The 27,273-nt window shown below is 40.1% G+C and overlaps 1 protein-coding gene across 2 annotated transcripts in view; it reads left to right on the forward strand.

The window, feature by feature from the left end:
• TRPC5 (transient receptor potential cation channel subfamily C member 5) overlaps positions 1-27,273 on the forward strand; it is a 388,947-nt gene that overhangs the window by 105,783 nt on the left and 255,891 nt on the right. Inside the window, exon 2 of one of the 2 annotated variants that reach the window (XM_053579725.1) lies at positions 14,887-15,029. The exons of the other annotated variant lie outside the window; for it this stretch is intronic. The gene's annotated coding sequence lies outside the window, so the exon portion shown is untranslated. The remainder of the gene's footprint in view (positions 1-14,886; positions 15,030-27,273) is intronic. 2 annotated transcript variants of the gene reach the window in all.

The following is a 27,273-nucleotide window of genomic DNA, read 5'->3' on the forward strand; positions in this document are numbered from 1 at the left end:
GGCCCAAGGTAGGTTTTGGCACAACTAGAACTAGAATCTACATCTAAGATGATAGGCCGATACATTTTTTGAAAGTTAGCTGTCCAGGCTCCTTCACAAAAATCTTACTTAGACCAGTATGAAATTAGAGCCTTGTCTTGAAGAGTGAAAGTTCTTTTTTTTTTTTTTTTTGGCTGGGGCTGAACCTGCCACCTCTGGTATATGGGGCCAACGCCCTACTCCTTGAGCCACAGGCGCCGCCCTCTTTTGTTTTTTTGTTTTGTTTTGTTCTGTTTTGTTTTTGCAGTTTTTGGCCAGGACTGGATTTGAACCTACCACCTCTGGTATATGGGGCCCAGTGCTCTACTCCTTTGAGCCACAGATGCCGCCCAAGAGTGAAAGTTCTGAACATTCATACTTCCCAGAGCTGGTGAGCCAAAGAGCCCCTAACCCCTGGTCTTGTGTGCTAAAGAGCTTCAGTCCTCACCCCTGGGGGAAAAAAAAATAGCTATGACAGACTTACATTTCTGAACAAGTAAAAACATGCTGGAACATTGTAGTCCCTGGGAAACCCAAAATAGTTCCTCTGCCTTTGCTCATGGGGTGTGAAAAGCCTTCCTTTCCAACTTATAGCTTTGTATCTTGAAGATTTTCCCATCTATAAAATTCCCCGAGAATTAAATTAAGGTCATATTAGCCATTAACAGACACTTGATAGCTTGGTTTACCAGTGCAATTTGCTAGAATAAAGTGATTATGGAAAATGGATACATGACACACATCCAGACACCTGGTCAGAATGAAACAAAGGGGAGGAGAAAGGAAGAACATGGCCGTGTGTTGATTGCTTGCTACGTCACGAGCAGTCTTTTAGGTACTTTACATGTGCCTTAGCACAATGGCATTAATAACACTACTTTCTACATTAAGAAACAAGAGCTCAGAGAGATTAAATAACTTAGTCAAAGTTTATTTGTTCATCCATTCATTTCCTTAACAAAATTTTCCAAGCTGCCTTTGTTATATGCCACAGGAGATATAGGTAAGGAAATATACTGAATATGGCACACGGGTTTTTGTTCTCAAGGACTTAAAATCATGAGACTTTATATACCATGGACAAGCCAGGATAAGCATGGTAAAGCACATTGGGTTGGGTGCTGTGAATATAGATGCGTGGGTCACTATAAAAATTGTGAGACAGGGCAGTGCCTGTGGCTCAAAGGAGTAGGACACCGGCCCCATATGCCGGAGGTGGTGGGTTCAAACCCAGCCCTGGCCCCCCCCCCAAAAAAAATTGTGAGACAGACAGTGTTACCGTCCATTAGTTCACTTCAAAGAAACACAGTCAACAGCATCCTTTCTGATTCGCCCGTACAAGTTTCAACTTGCTCAGCTTATTGGTATTGATAAGAGGGCTTCATTTGATTCCATCCATGCAGATTTTGTTTCTTGATTTTTGTGTATCTCAAAAGTTTTGTAATGACCCACACATCTGAGTCAAACCATAAGCATCTAGTGGAGTCATTTATTCATGCAGCGACTATATCGTGAATACTTATTAAATGCAGGCAATGAGCTAGAGACTTTGGGGGTAATATAAGGATGAATAAGGTAGTCTACACTCCTAAAGGTGCTTAGGGAATAACAGGTGTTCACTCAATATTTGAACACCAGCCTAAAACCTTTAAGTTCAAGTTCAAGTTACAACCTCACATTGCCACGCTATGTTTTTTTTTTTGGGGGGGGGTCAGGTTCAAGGGAATATTTGTGTCAAATTGAAGAAGGAGGAAGGGAGGGTGAAATGGGTACAAAATGACAAAGTATCAGCTGCCATCTTCATTGAATAAGAGTGCTCATAAAATGCTGTAATCAATAGAGTTAGGACAGCAAGACAGGTTTTTCAGGAAGATGGCACCTTACTGACACAAAGGATCAACAGGTTCTTGTTCTCTGACTAGAAGCAATGACAAAGGGGTTGCCAGCATGTGTAGATGTGTGCAATTTTTTTTCCTAAGAACAAAAGCAAAGAGAAACATCTGCCTTAGAAGGAGAAACCCCGCCCACCACCAGGAGAAACTTATCAGAAGCCAAATATTTACTCTCCATCCAGTAGTGTACTGGTAAATGTTTAACAACTAGATTTCTGGGGGGGGGTGGAAGTATGCTGCTTTATATTTATATGCTATATGTAAGTTGTGGTGATTAATTTCATGTGTCAACTTGATTGGGCTCTGGGGTGCAAAGATCAAACGTTATTCTGAGTATTTCTGTAAGGGTGTTTTTGGATGACATTAACTTTTGAATTGGCAGACTGAGTAAAGCAGATTGCCTTCCTTAATACGGGTGGGCCTCATTCAATCACTTGAAGGCCTGTATGAAACAAAAAGGCTGACCTTCCCATGAGTAAAAAGGGACTCCTCCTGCCTAACTATTTGAGCTGAAATATCAGCCTTTTCATGCCTTCCAACTCAAATTGTTGACAGAAATGTATAAAGAATTGTGGCGGGCACCTGTAGTCCCAGCTACTCGGGAGGCTGAGGCAGGAGAATCGCTTAAGCCCAGGAGTTGGAGGTTGCTGTGAGCTGTGTGATGCCAAGGCACTCTACCGAGGGCCATAAAGTAGTGAGACTCTGTCTCTACAAAAAAAATAATAATAATAAAAAAAAGAAATGTATAAAGAAATTGGGGGATATATACAGAGGTGCAAAAAAAAATGTATGCACATTTTGAGAAAGGAAAAAGGTGGATAAAATTTGTAATATCCAAGTCACATTTGACGTCTATGATTACAAGAGGTGCTCGAATGTGTATTCATTTTTCATTATTGGTATACATTGAGTATCACAATTTTAATACGATTGTTTCCTTTCTTAAATGAAGGCTAGGTGAACCAGTTCAATGAAAATATTTCAAACTGTATATAAAACCAGCACATTGTACCTCATGATTGCATTCTTGTACACAGCTTTGATTTAATTTTAAAAAATAATAAAAATTAAAATTAAAAAAGTGTATACATTTTTGGCACTTGTGTATACACATTTTAATGTATACACACATACGATTAAATATTAGTCTTTTAAAAGGGACAGCCTGCCATTTGTGACATCATGGATGAACCTAGAGGACATTATACTAAGTAAAATAAGCTAGACATGGAAAGAAAAGTACTGCATGATCTCATTTATATGTGGGACCTAAAAATACAATATGTAGAAACAGAGAGTAGATCTATGATTACAAGGGAGGCAGGACAGGGAGATGAGGATCAAACGGTACAAAATTGCAGTTATGCAGGATGATAAGTATAGAGACCTAATGTATGGCATGGGAACTATAGTTAGTATTTTATTGCACACTAGACATTTGCTAAGAGAGTAGGTTTGAGGTACTCTTACCACAAAAGAAAAAAATAAAAGGTAACTATGAGAGATAATGGAAGTACTAATTTGCATGAATGTAGTCTTCACTCACTTTCTGTAGGTGCATTAATACATTGTATTGCTTACTTTATAAAAAATATAATAATTATAAAAGACACTAATGACTTTATTTACAGTAGTATAGAGAGCACTGACAGCCCATTGTATGACCTGGCAGTAGATACATGCAAAATATCACATTGGATACTTATAAAAAATAAAAATCTAGAACAAGGGAGTGTAGAGAGGAGAAGAGGGATGGGGATGTGTGTACCCCACTTAATGGACAAAATGTTCAGGTGTACTGCATACCTGTTGGGGGTGGGACACAATTTTAAGAGGGACTTGACCTAACAAAGGTAAACGTTATAACCTAATTCTTTGTACCCTCAAATTAATCTGAAACACTAAAAAACAGAAAAACAAACAAAGAAATAAAAATCTGCCACTTATGAAAGTAGACTCAAGATGGACAAAAAATTAAATCTAAGACACAAAACAATAAAAATCCTAGAAGAAAATGTGGGATAAACTCTTAATGATGTCAGCCTGGGGAAAGATTTTATAAGGAAGACTTCAGCAGCAATCACAATGACAACAAAAACAAACAAATGGGATTTAATTAAGCTGAAAAGCTTCTGCACAGCTAAGGACACAACAATTAAAGCAAATAGACAACCCACCAAATGGAAAAAGATACTTAGCATGCTATGAATCTGACAAAGGGCTGATAACTAGAATCTACAGAGAACTCAAATTATTCAACAAAAAACAAGCAAACGATACCATCTACACTGAGCAAGAGATACAAACAACCTTCTCTGAAGAAGACAAATGGCCAACAAACACATGAAAAGATGCTCATCATCCCTAATTATCAGAGAAATGCAAATCAAAATCATCCTGAGATATCACCTAATCCCAGTGAGAACAGTCCACATTACAAAGTCCCAAAGTTGCAGATGCTGCCATGGTTGCGAGGAGAGGGGAACACTTTCACACTGTTGTGGGACTGCAAACTGATACAGCCTCTTTGGAAAGAAGTACGGAGAATCCTCAAAGAACTCAAAATAGACCTTCCATTTGACCCCACAATCTCATTACTAGGCATCTACCCAGAAGAAAAGAAATCATTTTATCATAAGGACATTTGCACTAGATTGTTTATTGCAGCTCAATTTACAATCACCAAGATGTGGAAACAACCTAAATGCCCATCAGCCCAGGAAAGAATTAATACACTGTGGTATATGTATACCAGGGAATATTATTCAGCCATAAAAAAGATGGAGACCGGGCGGCGCCTGTGGCTCAATGAGCAGGGCGCCGGCCCCATATGCTGAGGGTGGCGGGTTCAAACCCAGCCCCGGCCAAACTGCAACAAAAAAATAGCCGGGCGTTGTGGCGGGCGCCTGTAGTCCCAGCTACTTGGGAGGCTGAGGCAGGAGAATTGCTTAAGCCCAGGAGTTGGAGGTTGCTGTGAGCTGTGTGACGTCACGGCACTCTACCGAGGGCAATAAAGTGACACTCTGTCTCTACAAAAAAAAAAAAAAAAAGATGGAGACCTTGCATCTTTTGTATTAACCTGAATGGAGTTGAAACACATTCTTCTTACTGAAGTAGCACAAGAATGGAAAAGCAAGTGTCCAATGTACTCAGTACTAGTATGAAGCCAGTAGATGATCTAATACATGCCCATATAAGAGAAAAACTCAATTCAATTCAAGTTGGGGAGAGGGGAAGGCAGAAGGGGGGATCGGTGTGCTCCAACTTAATGGGCACAATGTAAGAGCTTTAAGTTGCGCGACACAACTACAAGAGGGACTTTACCTAACAAATGCAAGCATTGTAACCTAATTGACATTAAAAAAAAAAGAAAGAAAAATCTGTGAAAATTGCAAGAGGCACTTTACCTAACAATTGCAATCAGTGTAACCTGGCTTATTGTACCCTCAATGAATCCCCAACAATAAAAAAAAAAAAAAATCTGTGAAAAGATAAAAATCTGCATGACTCTGTATACAATACTTTCAAACATTTTTTTTTTTTTTTTTTGGCCGGGGCTGGGTTTGAACCGGCCACCTTCGGCATATGGGACCGGCGCTCTACCCCTTTGATCCATAGGCGCCGCAAACATTTTTAATAAACTAACAAATACAATGAGATTGTCTGGTTACTCCTCATGACACTAGACAAAACGGAGAAAGAAAAGGATGAAGTCAGGGTTTGAAATTCCCAGCTCAAATGCTGCATAAATGGTCTGGAATCTTATATTTGTGCTCTGAAGGAGATCTTTATCTCCTGTAGCCATAGGGCTGAGATTGCTAAAAATCAATCAGCCAGAGTTTCAGCTGAATTCCATTGAAAGTTGAATGCTCGGCCTTGAAGGATATTTAACCATACATACTGTTAAAAGTGAAGGCATCGGGGCGGCGTCTGTGGCTCAGTCGGTAAGGCGCTGGCCCCATATACCGAGGGTGGCGGGTTCAAACCCAGCCCCAGCTGAACTGCAACCAAAAAAAAAAAAAAAAAAATAGCTGGGCATTGTGGCGGGCACCTGTAGTCCCAGCTACTTGGGCTCAGGCAAGAGAATCACTTAAGCCCAGGAGTTGGAGGTTGCTGTGAGCTGTGTGATGCCATGGCACTCTACCAAGGGCCATAAAGTGAGACTCTGTCTCTACAAAAAAAAAAAAAAAAAGTGAAGGCATTTGTTGGAAATTGACCGGATCCTGAATTTTGGAATGAGGATGTGTGGGAAGACCCTAATGAAACTGGGAACATAGAGCTCCTAAATTCTGATGGGTCTTCTTTGCTAGTGGAATAGGCTTCCCCATTCCCAGCGGGAGTGGTCCCTTTACCCTTGTCTGAGAAGATGAACCCTGCTTGGGCTGAGGAAACTCCCATGAGGCAGTTGCTGTGCAGAACAATGCTGGGTCTTCTCAGAACCCGCCCCTCTTTGTTTCTATATTGATAATTAGATTCAAGTTCAAGCATGCCCCTAAAGGTCAGGTACAAAGTATGAACCACTGATATTCTAATGTACACAGACAGAAATACAGGGAACATGTATCGAAATGGATATTAAAGGTGTCGGATAATAGTGTAAGGAATATAAAGTTGGATCGGGCCAAATTTATTGGTATTGTCTCACTAAGCAGAGATTCTGGATTTAATGTTGTTGCTTATAAAGTCAGAAAATACTCTTTAACAGTTTGTTTAGCTGAACAATGGCCCCCAGTGAATAAGCTGGAAATGCCACACCTACCTTGGTTTCAATAATCATATTTAATAACATGACATAGAGAAAGTTTAGGGATGAGGTTTTCCTCATTGACAAAGCTCTGGAATAAGCTCAAAATAATAAGCTTTGAGGATGGAGCTTTCCCGGGTGTGTTTGAGACAGGTAAAATAGCAACAGTTCACTTCGGATTAGTCTTTGAGGAGTTCCAAACTCACTCTGTCCTCTCCAGTGGCTACTAGGCTGCTAGATTTCCCAGCTACTGTATTTCTTTTTTTTTTCTTATTTAACAAGTTTATCATTTATTTGCTCGACACAGATTTATTACATACCAGTACAAAAAAATAGGTGAAGTGTCAGGGACTGTGCTAGGTACTAAATACATAAAGATTAGTAAGGCTACACAATCTTGAGTTCACAAATCTCACAAATACATTCCTTAGAATGCTGGCTAAGATTATACGTATAATAATATATGTATAAAAAAATGTGATAATATATCTATACACACATACTATGTTTATTATAAACCATACAATATATAAACTCTATACATACTATATATAAAACTGAGAAGCTAAAACTAAAAGAAAAACACATGTGAGTTATCATAAAAAGCTCAGCTTTACAGAAGAGCTGTGTTCAAGAAGCTACTAGATACTGGCAATGTTCTATTTCTTTCTTTCTAACATTTTTTTTTTCTTGGATATACATTATACAGTCAGCTACAGTATTTCTAAGATCGTAGCTTTTTAAGGCTACCATGAAGTTAGAGACTGGATCACGGGACTAGGACAAGTAAAAGTGCCACAATGCTCTCAGTTCCTATCAAGATGTAGCTGTTTTATAGAATAAATCCTTCTTGGATTGTTGCAAACCTTTGGTTAATTTTCACAGTTCTGAAAAGTCACTTTTACTAAGTTTTTGCTAATGTTCTCATTGCTTTTAGGGAGGATTAGATTGGGGGATCTTTATATCACTGTGCCAGAAATACTTTCTCTGTGCTGAGTATTTTCATATTCCTATAAGTAGTCTTCAGCTTTGTTTGGGACACTGGTATAATACTTGGAATCAGAATGATCCTTTCTGAGCCTGTCTTTAAAATGTGTTAGATGAGACCAGAGACTTGTTTATTCTGGGGCTAATTTGTCTTACTACCAAGGCAAGACCCTCCTACTCAACATCTTATGATTTATGAAGATTCCAGTTGAATAGTGGTAAGAGGATCTATAAAATGTGTTAGAGAGACCAGAGACTTGTTTATTCTAAGGCTAATTTGTCTTACTACCAAGGCAAGACCCTCCTACTCAATATCTTATGATTGATGAAGATTCCAGTTGAATAGTGGTAAGAGGATCTGTTCTCTGTTCTGCGTGAGCACCACATAATGCTCCATCTGATATTTGAACGGTTTGCTTTCCCGCCTTCAGTTGTCTCTTCACATCAATGCACTGATCAGTGTTCTCCTTAATAGTTATAGAAGACTCTATGCAGATATTTGGGGTTCTCTTTCTGTATAACTCTCTTTTCCATGACACTGTCCTGTGATTGCCAGCTGCCTTGGTTTCCCCCAAACTCTCAGCCTATGTTCTCATCACAAGGGGTCCACCAGGGAACCTTAGGAAGAGAGGTTCCCTCTCCCTGAATCATGGCCTGGAAATTCTCTCGAGGTAGCAAGCTTCAGCAATCATGGACCTCAATCCCATTACTAGGCGTCTACCGTGAAGAAAAAAAAAATCATTTTATCATAAAGCTATTTACACTAGATTGTTTATCACACCTCAAATTACAATTGCCAAGATGTGGAAACAACCTAAGTGCCCATCAACCCAGGAATGGATTAATAAACTGTGGTATGTGTGTAGCGTGGAATATTATTCAGCCATAAAAAGATGGAGACTTTACATCTTTTGTATTAATCTGGATGGAATTAAAACACATTCTTCTTAGTAAAGTATCACAAGAATGGAAAAGCAAATATCCAATGTACTCGATGCTAATATGAAGCCAGTAGACAACTAATACACGCCCACAGAGGAGAAAAACTCATTTCGATTCAAGTTGGGGGGCACAGGGGTGGGAGACGGGAGAGAGGACGAAGGAGGGAGGTTGGTGTGCTCTCACCTAATGGGCACAATGTAGGGATATATGGCACACCTCCTAGGTATAGGACACAACTATAAGAGGGACTTTACTTAACAAATGCAAGCATTGTAACCTAACCATTTTATACCAGCGGTTCTCAAACTGTGGGTCGTGACCCCTTTTTAACAATGAAAATACATTGTGGTATTAGGAAGGTTGAGAACCACTGATCTATACCTTCATACCAATCTAAAAGTTAAAAAAAAAAAAAAAACATCATGGAATTCTCCTCCTCCCTTGTTTCCCATCTTTCAGAGACCACTGTCCTTTAGTGTCTTGAAAAATCATTGTGTTACATGTTTTGTCTCATTTTTTTGGTTGTTTCAAGTGTGAGGTTAAATTGAGTCCCTGTTATTTCATTTTGAGCCAGAAGCATACACCCCCTCCATGACAAATTTTTAAATTTAATCTGCATTATTAACATCTTCATCACTTGTGTAAGTCTAGACCAACAACAAAACAATAAATCTACCGCTTATTTGTAGCATTTGTCAATTTGTATAGTGTAAATCCCTTCACCATCACCAATTTCAAGCTACCAACATATGTTAATATTTCTACTACAGAAATACATTAGATGTAAATAATAATCTCAGGAGTCTAGATTGCAGTAAAATAAATAAGAAATTGTGTTTTCAGTATTACTTTGCTTTGAACATAATTTATTTAATTGGAAGTTGACACAACTTAATTTTTAATAATAACTGCATTTAATATACAGCTTCCAAAATTTCTACAAGTTTAAGAATCAGCTTATGTGAGACGATATGCACCATCTACAGATTACAATCACTGTGGAAGCATCGCTCTCAGCCAGTGTACAAGGAACAGAATCCATCCACCTAGGGACAAGTGTGCATTCTCCCCGCTCACCAAGGATGTTAGGCCACCCTAATAAATACAAAAAACAAGCATTTGACCACCTTTTCCTCTCCAGAAAAAAAAAAAAAAGCATTCACAAAATTTCACCATTAAAAAATCCATTACCATGGATCTTGAAGTCCTTTTGATTGTTAAGAATCCTCTATTAAAATGGCAAAGTATTTCTTAGGAGCAGTGATACTTTTGGCCTTTTAATCAGCTAACACCTTTATGAATATTAGGCAGCTAAATGAGAACCAGACTCAGTGTCATGGGTCCATCGGCACTGTGCTTGGCAGAGGCATTGGAAGTAGATGGGGGAGGGAGATTAAAAGGGGAAAACTAGAAATACTGCAATTTAAAAATGCCTTTTTTTTTTTTTTTTTTTGCAGTTTTTGGCCAGGGCCGGGTTTGAACCCGCTACCTCCAGTATATGGGGCCAGCGCCCTACTCCTTTGAGCCACAGGTGCTACCCAAAATGCCCTTTTCATTGTCTTTCAGAAAGTTAGCTTCAGTATATCCACTTACCCCACTGGTTTTTTTTTTGTTTGTTTGTTTGTTTGTTTTTTTTGCTGGGGCTGGGTTTGAACCCACCACCTCCAGCATATGGGACTAGCGCCTTACTCCTTTGAGTCACAGGCACCGCCCACCCTACTGGGTTTTTCAATACTAAGAAAATAGCTGATGGCTTCTGCCATCTTGGCCTGACTGCTCAGTAGCAGGGAAGGTCTCATGTGCTGCTAACAATTCTTCCTTGTCCATCTCCTCAAGAACATTCTACTACTGGGGAAAGAAATTTGCAAGTAGGAAAAGATAACAAGGCCATCCACAAACCTCACAAGTTTAAAATACCTTTACAACTGTAGCCATGCCAAGATATAAAAAAGCTAGAAATGTTCAGCAGTTCATGTTAGAAAAGGAAGACTATAATGAGAAACCAAAGAAAAATGAAGCAGAAGAATTTGCTAAAGAAAACTAGGTTTGCAATGAAATTGTCATTTCTGACTTTCTAAAATATTTTTGCCAAGAATTTTATAATAAAATAATAAAGGAGTGATATGTTGCAGCCCGTTAATAAATATTTGGAATGGGCTTGGTGCCCGTAGCTCATACACCAGAGCTGGCGGGTTCGAATCCAGCCCAGGCCTGCCAAACAATGACAACTACCACCAAAAAATAGCCGAGCGTTGTTGCGGGCGCCTGTTGTCCCAGCTGCTTGGGAGGCTGGGGCAAGAGAATCGCTTAAGCTCAAGAGTTGGAGGTTGCTGTGAGCTGTAACGCCACTGCACTCTACCCAGGGCAACAGCTTGAGACTCTGTCTCAAATAAATAAATATATGGAATGTATACCACCTTTTTAATAACCTTTTGCAAGGCAAATGCTAACTAGGAACCAGACCAAGCCCCTCTAGCCACAATTCGCAATTCCTGTACAATGCTATTACACCGATGCACCAAGCGAGAAGTGCAAATTCCCAGTCAGCTACACTGCGTTTCCAGGGGCAGAACACTGCTGACCTCTTACCTCTATAAAAAACATGTATCAGGCGGTGCCTGTGGCTCAAAGGGGTAGGGTGCTGGCCCCATATGCCGGCGGTGGCGGGTTCAAACCCAGCCCAGGCCAAAAACTGCAAAAAAAAAAAAAAATGTATCACCCCCCACCCCACCCTTGCAATTCACCTTGTAAGATTCCCTCACTACTTCCTAACCCCAGATCCCAGGTAACCTCTCACTATCTACCATGGGTGGAGTCTAATAATTTAGATTGTGTCACTCCAGACAGAAACAGGCAGAATTTACTTGTCCTCATCAACGCAGCTGTTGGAATGTGAATAATTCCTTATTTAGACTGCAGAATTTTTCCAAGGTAAGAAGAAACCCAAAGTGAGAAAGGTCTCTGTTGCTAAAAAGGATTTTAGTAAATAGTCCAAGTTCATAAAGAATCCAAAGGCAGAAACCTCCCTGGAGCTTAGATGGAACATGGTGGCTCTGTCTTCGAATGCAACATGAAATGGCACCCTAGAACGGCAGAAGTAATTTACACAAAGGTTTTTGCTTCAATTTATGTATTTTATAGTGTGTTCTTTCCCTTCTCCAGTTTACACTGAATGGACCAACCAAGGGAAAACTTTTTGCCTGTAGTGTAGAATCATAAAACTTCACCTATAATCTTGACTCTGCCACTTACTACTCCTTGAGTCTTGGAGAAAATTATTAATTTCTTGGATGTTCAACTTATTCATCTATTTTTAAAAGGTAAATGGTAATTTAGTGAGGTAGACAAGGATAAGTGAAAGAAATGAATGAGACAGTGTATATAAAAGAAATTTATAATCATACATCTCTAAATAAATGCCAGATAAACAAAAACTAAAAAGAGAGCTGAAAAGTCTCTTGATTCCAGAGACACATTTCATCGAGGAGTGACAATGGCCAAGAATGACCTTTTTAATGAGAAACCAAAAATCCCATACTAGTATTCAAGGACATCTGAAGGAAAATAAAAATGCCGTGTTACATAGTCCACTACAGAGCTTCCTTACAGAACTTCAACAGAACTTGGAAAACTGCTTACTCTCAGACGTATAGGATGACTGATTACATAAATGACACAAAAAATAGTTCTGGTTAACTGACATTCATCAAATCATGGTTCCACTAATCACGGGTGTTGTTCAGATTGCACCAAGGTGTTCCGCTAGCGAAATGAGTCTGCGGAAATCATTTCTTGATTTGAAGAAATAATTTTTGTTCATAGGTAAAATTTTCCCCATTTTCGGTTTTTCAATCACAGATTTCTCTTAAATCCTTCCGTGACTGCTGGCAGACATTGATGGTATCATCAATAGCTCGCTGTTGTTCCTGGTCCTGTACTTGTGCCTATCATTAAGCTGCTTGTAAAAATTCCCTGTGGTCATGCGGGTAGGACAAAACATACTCTCTCGATCCAACCTGGAAAAACCGCTTTCCCTTGTGGGGAAAGGAAGGAGTTGTAACCTGAGGCAGTTTGAGAGAGAGAAAACTCTAAAAAGAGAAACCAAAATATGCAGCCAAGAGGAAAACAGTTCATGCCAGCATTTAATTCAGAGAGCAAAGTAGGGGCGGCGCCTGTGGCTCAAAAGAGTAGGGTGCCAGCCCCATATACCGGAGGTGGAGGGTTCAAACCTGGCCCTAGCCAAAAACTGCAGCGAGCTAAGTATGGATAAGGATGGAGATCTGGGAAAATCTACGGCATGAGAGAAGGGGGCCTGAGGTGAGTCAGGAGGTGAAAGACTTGCTGAGCAGAGGGGTTTTTTAATGAAAACTAACTTTATTAGAAAAATAATTGCCCTATAGGTGGGTCCTGTGGTGGGCCCCTATAGCCCCAGCTACTCGGGAGGCTGAGGCAAAAGGATCTCTTGAGCCCAGGAGTTGGAGGTTGCTGTGAGCTGTGATATCATAGCACTCTACCCAGGGTGATAAAACGAGACTCTGTCTCAAAGAAAAATTGCTCTGAATTCCTGTAATTGGCTGTTTCTAAAAATCATCACCGTTTTAATTACTTAAGGATTATGATCAATTTTACCTTGTGAAAATACAAGGAATTAAACAAATTATTTATTTCTCTTAAATGGTGAATAACATGAATAAAAGTATTACTATGTTATTTAAATCTAATTTAAAAGCCTAATTTACGAATTGTAATTTGGAGATAGAGCAGCATAGAGCTTATGTGTGTGATCATGCCCCACTGTTTACATGGGGCTCAGCACATATTGAGGAACCAGATGGAAATGCTTAAGGAAACTGAATTAAACTTACAAAAATATTTTACAGAATCCACATCTTGACATCCAAGTGATCTTCCATCCAGATATGAGAATTATTGAGGTTAAATTATGAATAACACCAGTGGTTAATAAAATGTGACATATGTCTACCACAGAGCCATTAAAAAATATACCAGACAGCCATTTAAAAAAATGGTGAGCTAATATCTCTTATGTTAACCTGGACGGAACCAGAGACCATTCTTCTAAGTGAAGTATCATAAGAATGGAAAAACAAACACTACATGTACTCACTATTAGAATGGAACTAAGTGATCAACACTTAATGTGCACATATGGAAATAACACGCATCAGAAATCAAGCAGGTGGTGGCTCAGCACCCGTAGCTCAGTGGTTATGGCACCGGTCACATGTACCAAGGCTGGCGGGTTCAAACCTGGCCCGGGCCTGCTAAACAACAATGACAACTGCAACAAAAAAATAGCCAGGCATTGTGGAAGGTGGCTGTAGTCCCAGCTACTTGGGAGGCTGAGGCAAGAGAATCGCTTAAGCTTAAGAGTTTGAGGTTGCTGTGAGCTATGACATCACAGCACTCTACTGAGGGCAACATAATAAGACTCTGTCTCAAAAAAAAAAAAAGAAAGAAATCAAGCAGGTGGGAGGGGACAGGAGGAGGGAGTAAGTTCACACTTAACAGGTATAATGAACACTATCTGGGTGAGGGGCACACTTATAACTTTGACTCAAACAGTTAAAAACAATTCTTGTAACCAAAACCTTTGTACCCCCATAAAATTCTGAACTTTTCAAAAAGTTACAGATAACATAGGGGATCATCAATAGGCAATAAAGACACCTTAGGAATAGTTTTAATTCTTGGAAGGAACACAATGGAAGAAACCCTCTCTTTTAACAACATACTCCTCAGACTCTCCATTGGACCATTGGAGGAAAGCTATTGCTCAGTTCCCCTTAGGATGGAAATCACATGATCGCAATGACTCATTAAGATGGCTCTGAGCAGCATGGCTGCTATTTCTGGGAATCAGTGCTGAAGAGACAATAGTCGTAGACCTCAAAAATCAAAGCAACTCTATCTTTGCGTCTTATTCCATTCTATCTTTGGAGTACGGGCTTACAATGCCAGATTGGCTCCAGTTGTCAAAGGGAATGGAGATTCTATCTGGATTATCTGCTTTGTTTCATCTGCAAAACAGTCTACACTGATAACTGGGTCTCAAACTTCATTTCTTTAAGCCTGAATCATCCTGTTTGCCTCTCTTCTTGGAGCAAACAAATAGCTAACTAGTAAATGTGCCCCTGACTTGGTGATGTGCCTAACACCATGGCCTCTGAGTACTTTAAATGTTGCTGATACTTTGCAAACATTTATTTTGTTAATAAATACTTGATTTGGGGGCTAGCATTGATCTTAGCAATCACCTTGTTTATCACCCTCATTTTGCAGAAAAAGAAATAAAGACATGAAGAAGATGTAATGTGATTTGCCTGAGTTCATGCTTCAAAGTTAGTGGCAGGGCCGGGACTAGACTCCAGATTTGCCGATCCCCAGGCCAGTATTCTTCAAACTGCACCATTTTACAATTAAAGGTATGTACCGTTATTTCTACAATCAGGCCCTTACCAATTTTTTCTCTTTCGTGTTGAAGCTGTACTACTGTAACATGTTAAGATCTTAATGTTGTATGTTGGGGCAGGCAGGGTGGTTGGAAAATTAATCACCTTTCCAGGAAACATGATCTTATACAAAAATAAAACTCTCTGGGTAACAAAACAAGGGCGACCTGGTTTTAGAGAACCCAGTATGCAAAATGAGAAAGTTACAAAACAGCCACACTGAAGGTGATTGCATTATAAGGGAATACTCAGCAGAACGTCTTCAGCGCTTTTAAGTATTTAAGATCATTACTTGACAAAACCCTCTGGGACAGAGAAATGATGTTAAAATTGTTAAGAGCTACTGCCAAATAAAAACCAACAAGGCAACAAAAGCAACCTTGAAGAATAATAGAAGTCATGAAGAAATAAAATCTGTTTCCAAGGAACTCAGTTTAGCCTGGAAATATCACGGCCATAGTAACCACTTTAGTGAATGGCCTTCCTCAATCACACAGATAGCAGCTCTGCCATTCTTCCAGTCACTAAGGCTTAATATCATTTTAAGGTTCACCCTATGCTTCATTCCCTAGGGTCTATCAATTACTAAGTCCTATTTTGTCTTCCTTTGAAATAACTCTAGCCACAGGCCGGGCACAGTAGCTCATGCCTGTAATCCTAGCACTCTGGGAGGCTGAGACGGGTAGATTGCCTGAGCTCAGGAGTTTGAGACCAACCTGAGCAAGAAAGAGACCCCATCCCTAGTAAAAATATAAACACTAGCCAAGCATAGTGGCGGGTGCCTGTATTCCCAGCTATTTGGGAGGCTGAGGCAAGAGGATCGTTTGAGCCCAAGAGTTTGAGGTTGCTGTGAGCTATAATGCCATGACACTCTGCTGAGGGCAATAGATTAAGACTCTGTCTCAAAAAATAAAAAAAGAAAGAAAGAACTCTAAAATTCCTCTCTTCTCCATTCTGACTGCCAGCATTCTAGATGGGATTCCATTAACTTCAGACAAAAGTCCCACCCACTCCTATTCTAATTCTGTCACAGCTATGAGAGTCATCTTACAACATACAGTTTTCTTGATCACTTTTTAAGAACTTAGAGTGGCTCTCCATTGCCTATAAGTTCAAGTCCTAGCTTCTCAACAAGAAGCTCAATATCCTCCAACAAGTGGGCCCAGCTTACCTACTCCTATATTCCTCCAGCTCTTTCCAAATACTGTCGTTCCCAAGATAGTGCCCATCCCCACACTTGACTTCCACCCCCACCCCACATATAACATATAACCCCACTTATAACAGAAGTATTCTCCCAACTCCTTCCACTGCCTATTAAATCCTACCCTGTCTTTAAAATTCAGCTCAGATTCTCCCTCTTCCACATACCTTTTCTAACCACCTCCCAATAACTCCAGCTAATCTTAATCTTCACGATTTTATTAAGCACCAGCTATGCTCAAGACACTGATATCCTCCATCATCTTTTAGAGATGGAAAAAAATTAACAGTTAAGTTTTGGGACCCATTTAACAAAATCCTGCTCTGAAGCAGAGGGCTGGGAAAATGTTTGTATGGTCATACCATGGAGAGGTTGTGGCTTGGCTCCAGACCACAGCAATAAAGCACATATTGCAATAAAGTAAGCCACATAATTTTTTTGGCTTCCCAGATATACAAAAAGTTATGTTGACACTATAATGTAGTCTACTAAGTGTACAATCATATTGTGCTTAAAAATACAATTTGCATACCTTAACTAAAATTACTGTATTGCTTAAAAAAATGGTAATGATCATTTGAGCCTTCAGCGAATCATTATCTTTTTGCTGGTGGAGGGTTTTGCCTCAATGTTGATGGCTGTTGACTGGTCAGGATGGTAGCTGCTGAAGGCTGGGCTAACTGTGGCAGTTTCTTAAAAAAAAAAGACAACAGTGAAGTTTGCTTCATCAATGGCTTTTTCCTTTCTTGAAAGGTTTCTCTGTAGCATGTCATACAGTTTGATAGCATTTTACCCACAGTGGAACTTCTTCCAAAATTGGACTCAATCCTCTCAAACCCTGCCACTGCTTTGTCAACCAAGTTTACGTCATATTTTGATTTTTTTGTTGTCACTTCAACAATATCCACAGCATCTTCATCAGCAGTAGTTTCCATCTCGAGAAACTCATTTGCTCATTCATCAGAAGTAGCTGTTCAAGTTTGATTATGAGATTGCAGCAATTCAGTCACATCTTCAGGCTCCACTTCTAATTCCCATTCTCTTGCTTGCTATTCCCCCCACACCTGCAGTTACTTCCTTCACTGAAGTCTTGAACCCCTCAAAGTCATCCATGAGGGTTGGAATCAACTTCTCCCAAATGCCTCTTAATATTGATATTTTGACCTCCTTCCATAAGTCACCTCCTTAACGGCATCCAGAGTAGTGAATCCAAGGGGTATAGCTCCGTGCTAGAGCATTTGACTGCAGAGTAGTGAATCCTTTCCAGAAGGTTTTCAATTTACTTTGTGTAGCTCTATCAGAGGAATCACTACCTATGGCAGCCTTACACAATTTCTTTCTTAAATCATAAGACTTGCAAGTGGGCATTACTCTTTGACCCATAGGCTACAGAATGGATATTGTGTGAGCAGGCATGAAATCAACATTAATCTCCTCGTACATCTCCATCAGAGCTCTTGGGTGACCGCATAAGTTGACAATGAGCAATGGGAGGGGGGAGATTTTGGTGGAGGGAGGGTAATGGGTGGGGCCACATCTATGGTGCATCTTAGAAAGGGTACAGGCGATTGCACTAATGTACACAGCTATGATTTAACAAAAAAAGAAAAATTGACAATGAGCAATAATACTTTGATAGGAAACTTTTTCCTGAGCGTTAGGCCTCAAGAGGGGGCTTAAATTTAATATTCAGTAAATCACACTATAAGCAGCTATGCTGTCATCTTGCTTAGTTGTTTCTTGGTAGAGCACAGGCAGAGTAGATTTACCATACTTCTTACGGGCCCTAGGATTTTTAGAATGCTACGTGAGCACTGGCTGCAACTTAAAGTCACCAGCTGCACTAGCCCCTAACAAGAGAATCAGTCTATCTTTTGAGGCTTTGAAAGCAGGTACCGACATTTCTTCTCTAGCAATTAAAGTTCCAATTTAAGACTGCTTGGTCTGCATTGAAACTATGTTGTTTCATGTTACCACCTTCATCAATGATCTTGGCTAAATCTTCCGAATAACTTGCTACAGCTTCTCCATCAGCTCTTGCTACTTCACCTTGCACTTTGATGTTATGGAGATGGCCACGTTCCCTAAACTTCATGAACCAACCTCTGATAGCTTTTCACTTTTCTTCTGCAGCTTCCTCTTCCTTATCTCTCTCAGCCTTTATAGAGTTGAAGAGAGTTAGGGCCTTGCCTTGAATTAGGCTTTGGCTTAAGGAAATGTAATATTCTAGATGGTTTGATCTTCTCTCTTGGCCACTTAAACTTTCTCCATATAAGCACAAGGCTGTTTGGCTTTCATATCATTCATGAGTTCACTGGATGATACGAAATTTTAATTTTAATTTCCTTCAAGAACTTTTCCTTTGCATTCACAACTTGGCTAACTGTTTTGTGCAAAAGGCCTAGCCTTCAGCCTATCTCAGCTTTTAATATGTCTTCCTCACTAAGCCTACTCATTTTTAGCTTTTGAATTAAAGTAAGAGATGTATAATACTTCCTTTCACTTGAACACTTAGAGGCCATTGTAGGGCTGTTCATTAGCCTGATTTCATATTGTTGTGTGTGTGTTGGAAGACACACAATATTTATCAACTCAGGTTGCTATCTTATAGGGTCATGGTTCATAGCACCCCAAGACAATCAGAATGGTAACATCAAAGATCACTGAGCACAAATCACTGTAACAGATATAATAATGCAAAACTTTGAAGTATTGTGAGAATTACCAAAATGTGACACAGAAACACAAGTGATCACATGCTGTGGGGAAAATGGCACAGATAAGACTGGCTTGATACAGAGATTCCATAAACCTTCAATTTGTCACGATCTTTTTTTTTAATTAAATCATAGCTGTGTACATTAAGGGAATTATGGGGTACAATGTGCTGGTTTTATATACAATTTGAAATACTTTCATCAAACTAGTTAACATAGCCTTCACCGCATTTTCTTAGTTATTGTGTTAAGACATTTATATTCTACACTTAGTAGATTTCACATCTGTCACAATCTTTTCGAAGCACAACGAAGTGAAGTACAATAGGATGAGGTGTCCCTATACAGCTCTTGATGATTCTCTGTGCACAAGGGGAGGGCCTGGCCCCTTCAACTCTTGTTGAAGAGTTCCCCAATCCTTCTTCTTCACAAGATAAAAGTATTATCTGTCAGAAGATCTGGTGTATCTCATTCATGACACACTTTCCATTTGCTCAGACTACAGGAGAGGAAAAGGACTTTGGTTCATCATTGTACATGAAGAAAGTGAGACTCCCTTCTGTTTCTTGGTATTTCTGATATATTTTCTTTCCTATTAGAAAGCCACTGCTGATAAATTAATAAAACAATTTTATAAAGAAGTTTAGCAGTATCTACTGAGAGCTTTCAAAATACACCCAGTTTTTTTTAGGGTTTTCACATGAAAGCTATAACCCAGTTACAACCTAAGAATAGGGGGAAGGGGGAAATGGAAGGGAGGGAGAGGGGAGGTGGGTAGAGGGAAGGGGATTGGTGGGATTACACCAGCGGTGCATCTTACAAGGGTATATGGGAAACTTGGTAAACGGTCTGTGAAGCTAGTGAATGATGCCCCATGAATATATCAATGTACACAGCTATGATTTAATTAAAAAAAAAAGAAAATTCAAAAAAAAAATACAAAATACACCCAGTTTTTGACCCAGGAATTTGACTTTTGGGAAGCTATATTGAGCAAATCATTGAACATATGTAAAGATCTTTAATATACAAAAGTACTTATCTCAGCTTCATTTACAGCATGGAGATAAATGGAAGAAATCTTAAATATTCCCAAAATGGAACCTAAGTACATCAGGGTATGCTTGACCTGACTCAATGAATTATGTAGCCATTAACATGATATTTTAATATATGATGGTATGAAGCATCTTGTCTTAATCTCACCTGGCAGAGCTTCTTCCTCCAAAGAGAAATTGGCAGTGGGAAAAGCAGGAAATGCAAAGAGTGTTTTTATGGATAATTATGCATGGGAAATTGCTACAAAATATGAAGTAAAGAAAACTGATAGAAAAAAATGTATATGTATTAACCTGGGTGGTGGTGGAACGAATTCTTCTTAGTAAGCATCACAAGAATGGAGAAGCAGGCTCGGCACCCATAGCTCAATGGTTATGGTGCTGGCCACATGCACCAAGGCTGGCGGGTTCGAACCTGGCCTGGGCCAGCTAAACAACAATGACAAGTCCAACAAAAAAATAGCTGGGCGTTGTGGCAGGGGTCTGTAGTCCCAGCTACTTGGAAGGCTGAGGCAGGAGAATCACTTAAGCCCAAGAGTTTGAGGTTGCTGTGAGCTGTGATGCCACGGCACTCTACCCAGGATGAGACTCTATTTCAAAAAAAAAAAGAATGGAGAAGCAAGAATCACAAGTACTCAATGCTAATATGAGGATAATTTATGACCTAGTACATGGTGGAGGGTGAGGGAATGGAGGAGCAGGGATAGGGAAGGAGGGAGGGGGGTTGGGGCTTTATGGTGTGTGACATACCTTTTGGGAGTGGGACACAATTATAAGAGGGCATTTACCTAACAAATGCAATCAGTATAACCTGGTTCTTTGTACCCTCAATGAATCCCAAATAATTTTTAAAAATTACTTTGTCTGTGGCTCAGTCGGTAAGGCACCGGCCCCATATACCGAGGGTGGCGGGTTCAAACCCTGCCCCAGCCAAACTGCAACACAAAAATAGCCGGGCATTGTGGCGAGTGCCTGTAGTCCCAGCTGCTGGGGAGGCTGAGGCAGGAGAATCGCTTAAGCCCAGGAGTTGGAGGTTGCTGTGAGCTGTGTGAGGCCACAGCACTCTACCAAGGGCCATAAAGTGAGACTCTGTCTCTACAAAAAATAAATAAATAAATAAAATAAAAATTAGGAAAAAAAATTATCATCTCAGAAAAAGAAAAAATGTATATTAAGGACGAGCTCATTTAAAAAAGCAAGGGTGAGGCCAGGCGAGGTGGCTGCCTGTAATCCTTACACTCTAGGAGGCCAAGGCAGGAGGATCCCTTGAGATCAGGAGTTTGAGACCAGCCTGAGCAAGAGCTAGACCCTATCTCTACTAAAAATAGAAAAACTAGTGGGGCATTGTGGCATATGCCTGCAGTCTCAGCTACTTGGGAGGCTGAGGCAAGAGGACTGCTCAAGCTCAAGAGTTTGAGGTTGCTGGGTGGCGCCTGTGGCTCAAGGAGGAGGGCACCGGCCCCATATACCAGAGGTGGTGGGTTCAAACCCGACCCCAGGCAAAAAAAAAAACCTGCAAGAGTTTGAGGTTGCTGTAAGATAGGACGCCACTAAGGCATGTTACCCAAGGCAACAGAGTGAGACTCTGTCTCAAAAAAAAAAAAAAAGAAAAATTCCAAAATAGTACAAAATATTCCCGTGTACCCTTCACCCAGATTCCCTGTTATCATTTAAAAAAAAAAAAATGTTTTAAGACGTCCCTCTACCCTGTCTAAGGAGGTCTGGACAATAAGCTCCTGTATGAACTGTCACTTTAGATTTCAAAATGAAGAGGCAACAGAAAGGGAACAGACTCATTTCTTATGGCCTGTGGGATCTGGGATGAAAGCCACCCTAAGACTAGTAAGCAGATGCAAGGCTTTTACCCAATTACACTGCCTATTATTTGCTGTAATCAGTGTGTTCCATTCTGTTTTTCCCCAACTACTTCAAGGAACATCATACGGACGAAGTGATAATGAATGTTGAGCAACAGATTTCAACTCCCCCACACAGCTGAGTGACTTGAGGGAGACAAATATATACTTTTTGCTCATGGCTTCACCCTAGTGAAAATGAAAAGTATTGATTCAATCCAGCCGCCAGTGGTTGTACAAAACTCCCCTGGACATCAGAGAGAAGTAGAGAAAAGATCTTACAAAAATAAAAACACCACATGTCCGCAGCCAAGAAAATACACTACGCAAATGCAAGTACCCAAGTTTTAACATAGATACTGCACATTTTTGCCCAAAAAATTGAAAGAGTCTCTTGTGTTATAATGTTTTTGAGGTGGAAGAGACATTTGTGTCATCCAGCACTGTCCAATAACTTTCTGTAGTGATGAAAATGTTCTGTGTCTATACTATCAGTAGGGTAGCCATGAGCACATGTGGTTATTAAGCGCTTAAAATGTGGCTGGTGCAACTGAGGAATGCAATTTATTTTATTTTATTTTATTTTATTTTAACTTATTGAAATTCAAATAGCCACATGTTGCTAGTGACTGCCCTACTACACAGAGATCTATATACTTTTCCATCCTAAGTAAAAATTTCCTCTCTGCTTTCCCTGATTTCTTTGCATAGTCCCGGATAATCACATCCACCCCTGACAGCTCCACTTACTACATTTAATGATGGTCCTCAGCCCTGGGTATATTAGATTCACCTGGAAAGCTATTTTAAAATGCCAGTTCTGGTGGCGGTGCCTGTGGTTCAAAGGAGTAGGGCGCCGGCCCCATATAACGGAGGTGGCGGGTTCAAACCCAGCCCCAGCCAAAAACTGCAAAAAAAAAAAAAAAAATTAAATGCCAGTTTGGGGGCGGCACTTGTGGCTCAAAGGAGTAGGGCGCCAGCCTCATGTACCGGAGGTGACAGGTTCAAACCCAGCCCCGGCCAAAAACTGCAAAAAAAATTAAATGCCAGTTTGGGGGCGGCACTTGTGGCTCAAAGGAGTAGGGCGCCGGCCTCATATACCGGAGGTGACGGGTTCAAACCCAGCCCCCGCCAAAAACTGCAAAAAAAAAAAATTTTTTTCTTTTAAATGTCAGTTGGGGGTAGGGGTAATGGGTATTTTTGAAAAGGGTATTTAATGTGCAGTTAGGGTTGAGAACCTTTGATTAATGTGCTAATGACTCCCAATTCTGTATCTCTCCTTCTCACTGCTGAGCTGCAGATGCTGACTGGATCTCTCCTCTTGATGTCCCAACAAAAAGCTCAAACACCAAAATATCTAACCATCACAAGACTATGTCCCATTATCCTTGCTCAAGTCCTTCAGATTATAATGACTAGACCTACATTTGCCATTTTCCTATTTGTTTTCCATATGTCTTATACATTTTTTTTTTTTTGAGACAGAGTCTCACTCCATCCCCCGGGTAGAATGCTGTGATATCATCATAGCTCACAGCAGCCTCAGCCTCTTGGGCTCAGGCAGTCCTCTAGCCTCTGGAGCAGCTAGGACTACATACAGGCTTGTGCCACAATGCCCGCCTAGTTTTTCTGTTTTAATAGAAACTGGGTCTCACTCTTGCTCAGGTTGGTCTCAAACACTTAAGCTCAAGTGATCCTTAGGCTTCCTATAGTCAAAGGACTACCAACGTGAGCCATGGCACCCAGCCTCACCATTCCTTTTTTTTTTTTTTTTTTTTTTTGAGACAGAGCCTCAAGCTGTCGCCCTGGGTAGAGTGCTGTGGCATCACAGCTCATAGCAACCTCCAACTTCTGGGCTCGAGCGATTCTCCTGCCTTCACCTTCCAAGTAGCTGGGACCACAGGTGCCCGCCACAACGCCTGGCTATTTTTTGGTTGCAGCCATCATTGTTGTTTGGCAGGCCCAGGCTGGATTCGAACCCGCCAAGCCTCACCCTTGCATTTTTAAATGAGCTCAACATGAGCCACAGAGCCCTGGCCTCTTATACATTTTTTTATTCCTAAATTCTTTCATTACTGCCCTTTTTGTGTTTAGTTGACCTTTTGTCGTACATCATTTTGATTTAATTGTCATTTTTTCTGTATTTTTTAAAGTTATTTTCTTCTTAGTGGTTACACTGGGAGGTTACAATTAACATCTTAAATTTATATTAAACTAGTTTGAATTAATAACAATACAGCTTCAATAGTAAAAAAAAAACTTAATTCCTATACAGCTCTCCCTCCCCCTTTATGTTATTATTTTTAGGACTTTTCATATTTTATGTCTCCACTAATATAGATGTACAGCTTTTGTTTCATGCATTTGTCTTTTAAATCATATAGAAAAACAGGTCTTACAAACCAAAAGTACCATAATACTGGATTTTACATTTAGTTTATGCAGCCCAGTTACGCTTACCAGTGTTCTTTACTTCTTCTTATGGCTTCAAATTGCTATCTAGCCTAAAGGACTCTATTTAGCATTTCTTACTGGGCAGGTCAGTAAGCAACAAAGTACTTCAGATTTTCTTTATCTAAGAATGTCTTAATTTTGCCTTCTTTTTTATTTTATTTTATTTTATTTTATTTTTGGTGAGACAGTCTCAAGCCTAGGTAGAGTGCTGTGCCCACAGCTCACAGCAACCTCAAACTCTTGGGCATAAGCGATTCTCTTGGGTCAGCCTCCCAAGTAGCTGGGACTACAGGCACCCGCCACAATGCCCAGATATTTTTCTGTTCCAGTTGTCATTGTTGCTTAGCAGGCCCGGGCCGGATTCGAACCCGCCAGCCTCTGTGTATGTGGCTGGTGCCCTACCCACTGAGCTACGGGCACCACCCAATTTTGCCTTCATTTTTGAAGGATAGTTTTGCAGAATGTAGAACTCTTGGTTAACAGACTTTTTTTTCTTTTAGCACTTTATCATCTACTGCATTCTGATTGCCATGATTTCTGAAGAGAAACTGGATACAAATTTTATTGAGGGCCCCTTGTATGTATCAAGTCACTTCCCTCATTGCCTTCAAGTTTCCCTCTTCCTCTTTGGTTTTTTTTTTTTTTTTTTGAGACAGAGCCTCAAGATGTCGCCCTGGGTAGAGTGCCAAAGCATCACAGCTCACAGCAACCTCCAACTCCTGGGCTTAAGCGATTCTCTTGCCTCAGCCTCCCAAGTAGCTTCGACTACAGGCACCACCACAACACCCAGCTATTTTTTGGTTGTAGCCATCATTGTTGTTTGGCAGGCCAGGCTGGATTCAAACCCGCCACCTCAGTTGTATGTGGCTGGCGCCTTAGCCTCTTGAGCCACAGGCGCCAAGCCACCTTTTTTTTTTTTTTTTAAGATAGAGTCTGCTTTATCTCCCTCAGTAGAGTACCTTGAGGTCATAACTCACAGCAACCTCAAAATCTTGGGCTCAAGCAAGTCTCTTGCCTCAGCCTCCTGAGTAGCTAGGACTTACAGGTGCCCGCCACGACACCTGGCTATTTTTAGATACGGGGTCTTGTTCTTGCTCAGGCTGGTCTCGAACCCCTGAGCTCAGGCAATCCACCCACCTCAGCCTCCCAACATGCTAGGATTACAAGTGGGAGGCACCGCGCCCGGCCTCCTGTTTGGCTTTTGACAGTTTGGTTATAATGTGACTCAGTGTGGATCTCTGCATTTTTCTTCTGGGAGTTCTTTGAGCTTCTTGGATGGGTAGGTTCGCATTCTATGTTGTCAAATGTTAGAAGGTTTGGGCCATCATTTCTTCAAATCAACTTTGTGTTCCTTTCTTTTGCTCTTCTTATTCCATAACCCACTTTATGAGTCTGTTGGTACATTTGGTGTCTCAAATATCACTGGGTACTGTTCGTTTCTCTTAATTCTTTTTAATTTTTGCTCTTCAGATTTGATACATTAAATTGATAGATTTTCAAGTTCACTGATTCTTTTACTGCTCAAATATGCTGTTCAACATTTGGCAAACACTTCTGGGAAGGCTCCTCCAACTGTGAGAAAATTCCAAGGGAAGGCAAAATAAAAACAATCCTCTAGTTCAATTTCTCCTGTTTGTGCAATAACTTAACACATGTGAATTGGTCAGTCCCAACATATAATCCCAATTCTTTGGGAACAAGATCCATATTGCCGCCTCCAGCACCAGGAAACTATACTAGAAATATGGGCTGCTCTCCCCATTGCTGCCTCTAAGGAGTGGGGGATGCTGGTAGTTTAATAAAAATGCCACAAAACTCTTACCAAAATTTAGTAGTTTCTTTCTTCATTAAACACTATCATGGTTATTGTAATTTTTTATTAGATCATAACTATGTACATTACTGCATTTATGGGGTACAATGTGCTGATTTTATGTACAATTTGGAATATTTACATTAAACTGATTAACATATCATTCACCTCACTTATTTGTTGTGTTTAGACATTTATACTCTACTGTTAATATATTTGAAAATTAGATTACAGAGTTCTGAAAAAGTTGATTAGGATGGGTGTTGCCAGGTTAATTCATACTCTAGTGGAGGGATGGAATTTTGGAGTTCCCTACTATACCATTTTTTGCTAACACCCTCTTTTAAATCAAAAATTTCACAGAATTTTTCACAAACTTATCCTTCCATTTGAACTTGATTTTTTTTGTCCAGTTACATACAAAACCTGATTGGATATTTTTTGTTGCTAGATCTTAATATGGGAAGAAATTATATTTTCATTAGATTTTTTTTTTGAGACAGAGTCTCACTTTGTCACCCTCGGTAGAGTGCCATGGCATCAGAGCTCACAGCAACCTCACACTCCAGGCTCAAGCAATTCTCTTGCCTCAGCCTCCCAAATAGCTGGAACTACAGTTGCCTGCCACAATGCCTGGCTATTTTTAGAGACAAGGTCTCGCGCTTGCTCAGGCTGGTCTCGAACCGTGTGAGCTCAGGCAATCCACCTGCCTCGGCCTCCCAGAGTGCTAGGATTACAGGCCTGAGCCACCACGCCCGGCCTTATTTTTATTAGATTGAATCTGTCTGTTAAGTAACATAATGTGCTTCCCTATTCTCTTTGGTCTTGTTTTATTCCCATCAGTAACTTCTTTTACATGGATACTGTTCCTTTCTAGTTAAATTTATCTGTATATGTCTTAAGATGTTATCATTGTATAAATTTGATTTTTTCCATTTTAATTTCAGAGTGATTATGATGATGATGGCTGATATGCATTTTTAAAAACGAGTATTTGTATATTTTTCATGTATTCTGTCACCTCACCAAAGTCTCTTGCTAGTTCAATAGATTTTTGTGAGGTTTCCATGGTATTTTATTGTACAAGTATACTATGTATTATCTGCATGTAAAGG

This window comes from Nycticebus coucang, chromosome X (assembly GCF_027406575.1).
Source record: "Nycticebus coucang isolate mNycCou1 chromosome X, mNycCou1.pri, whole genome shotgun sequence".
NCBI classification, from domain to species: Eukaryota; Metazoa; Chordata; class Mammalia; order Primates; family Lorisidae; genus Nycticebus; species Nycticebus coucang.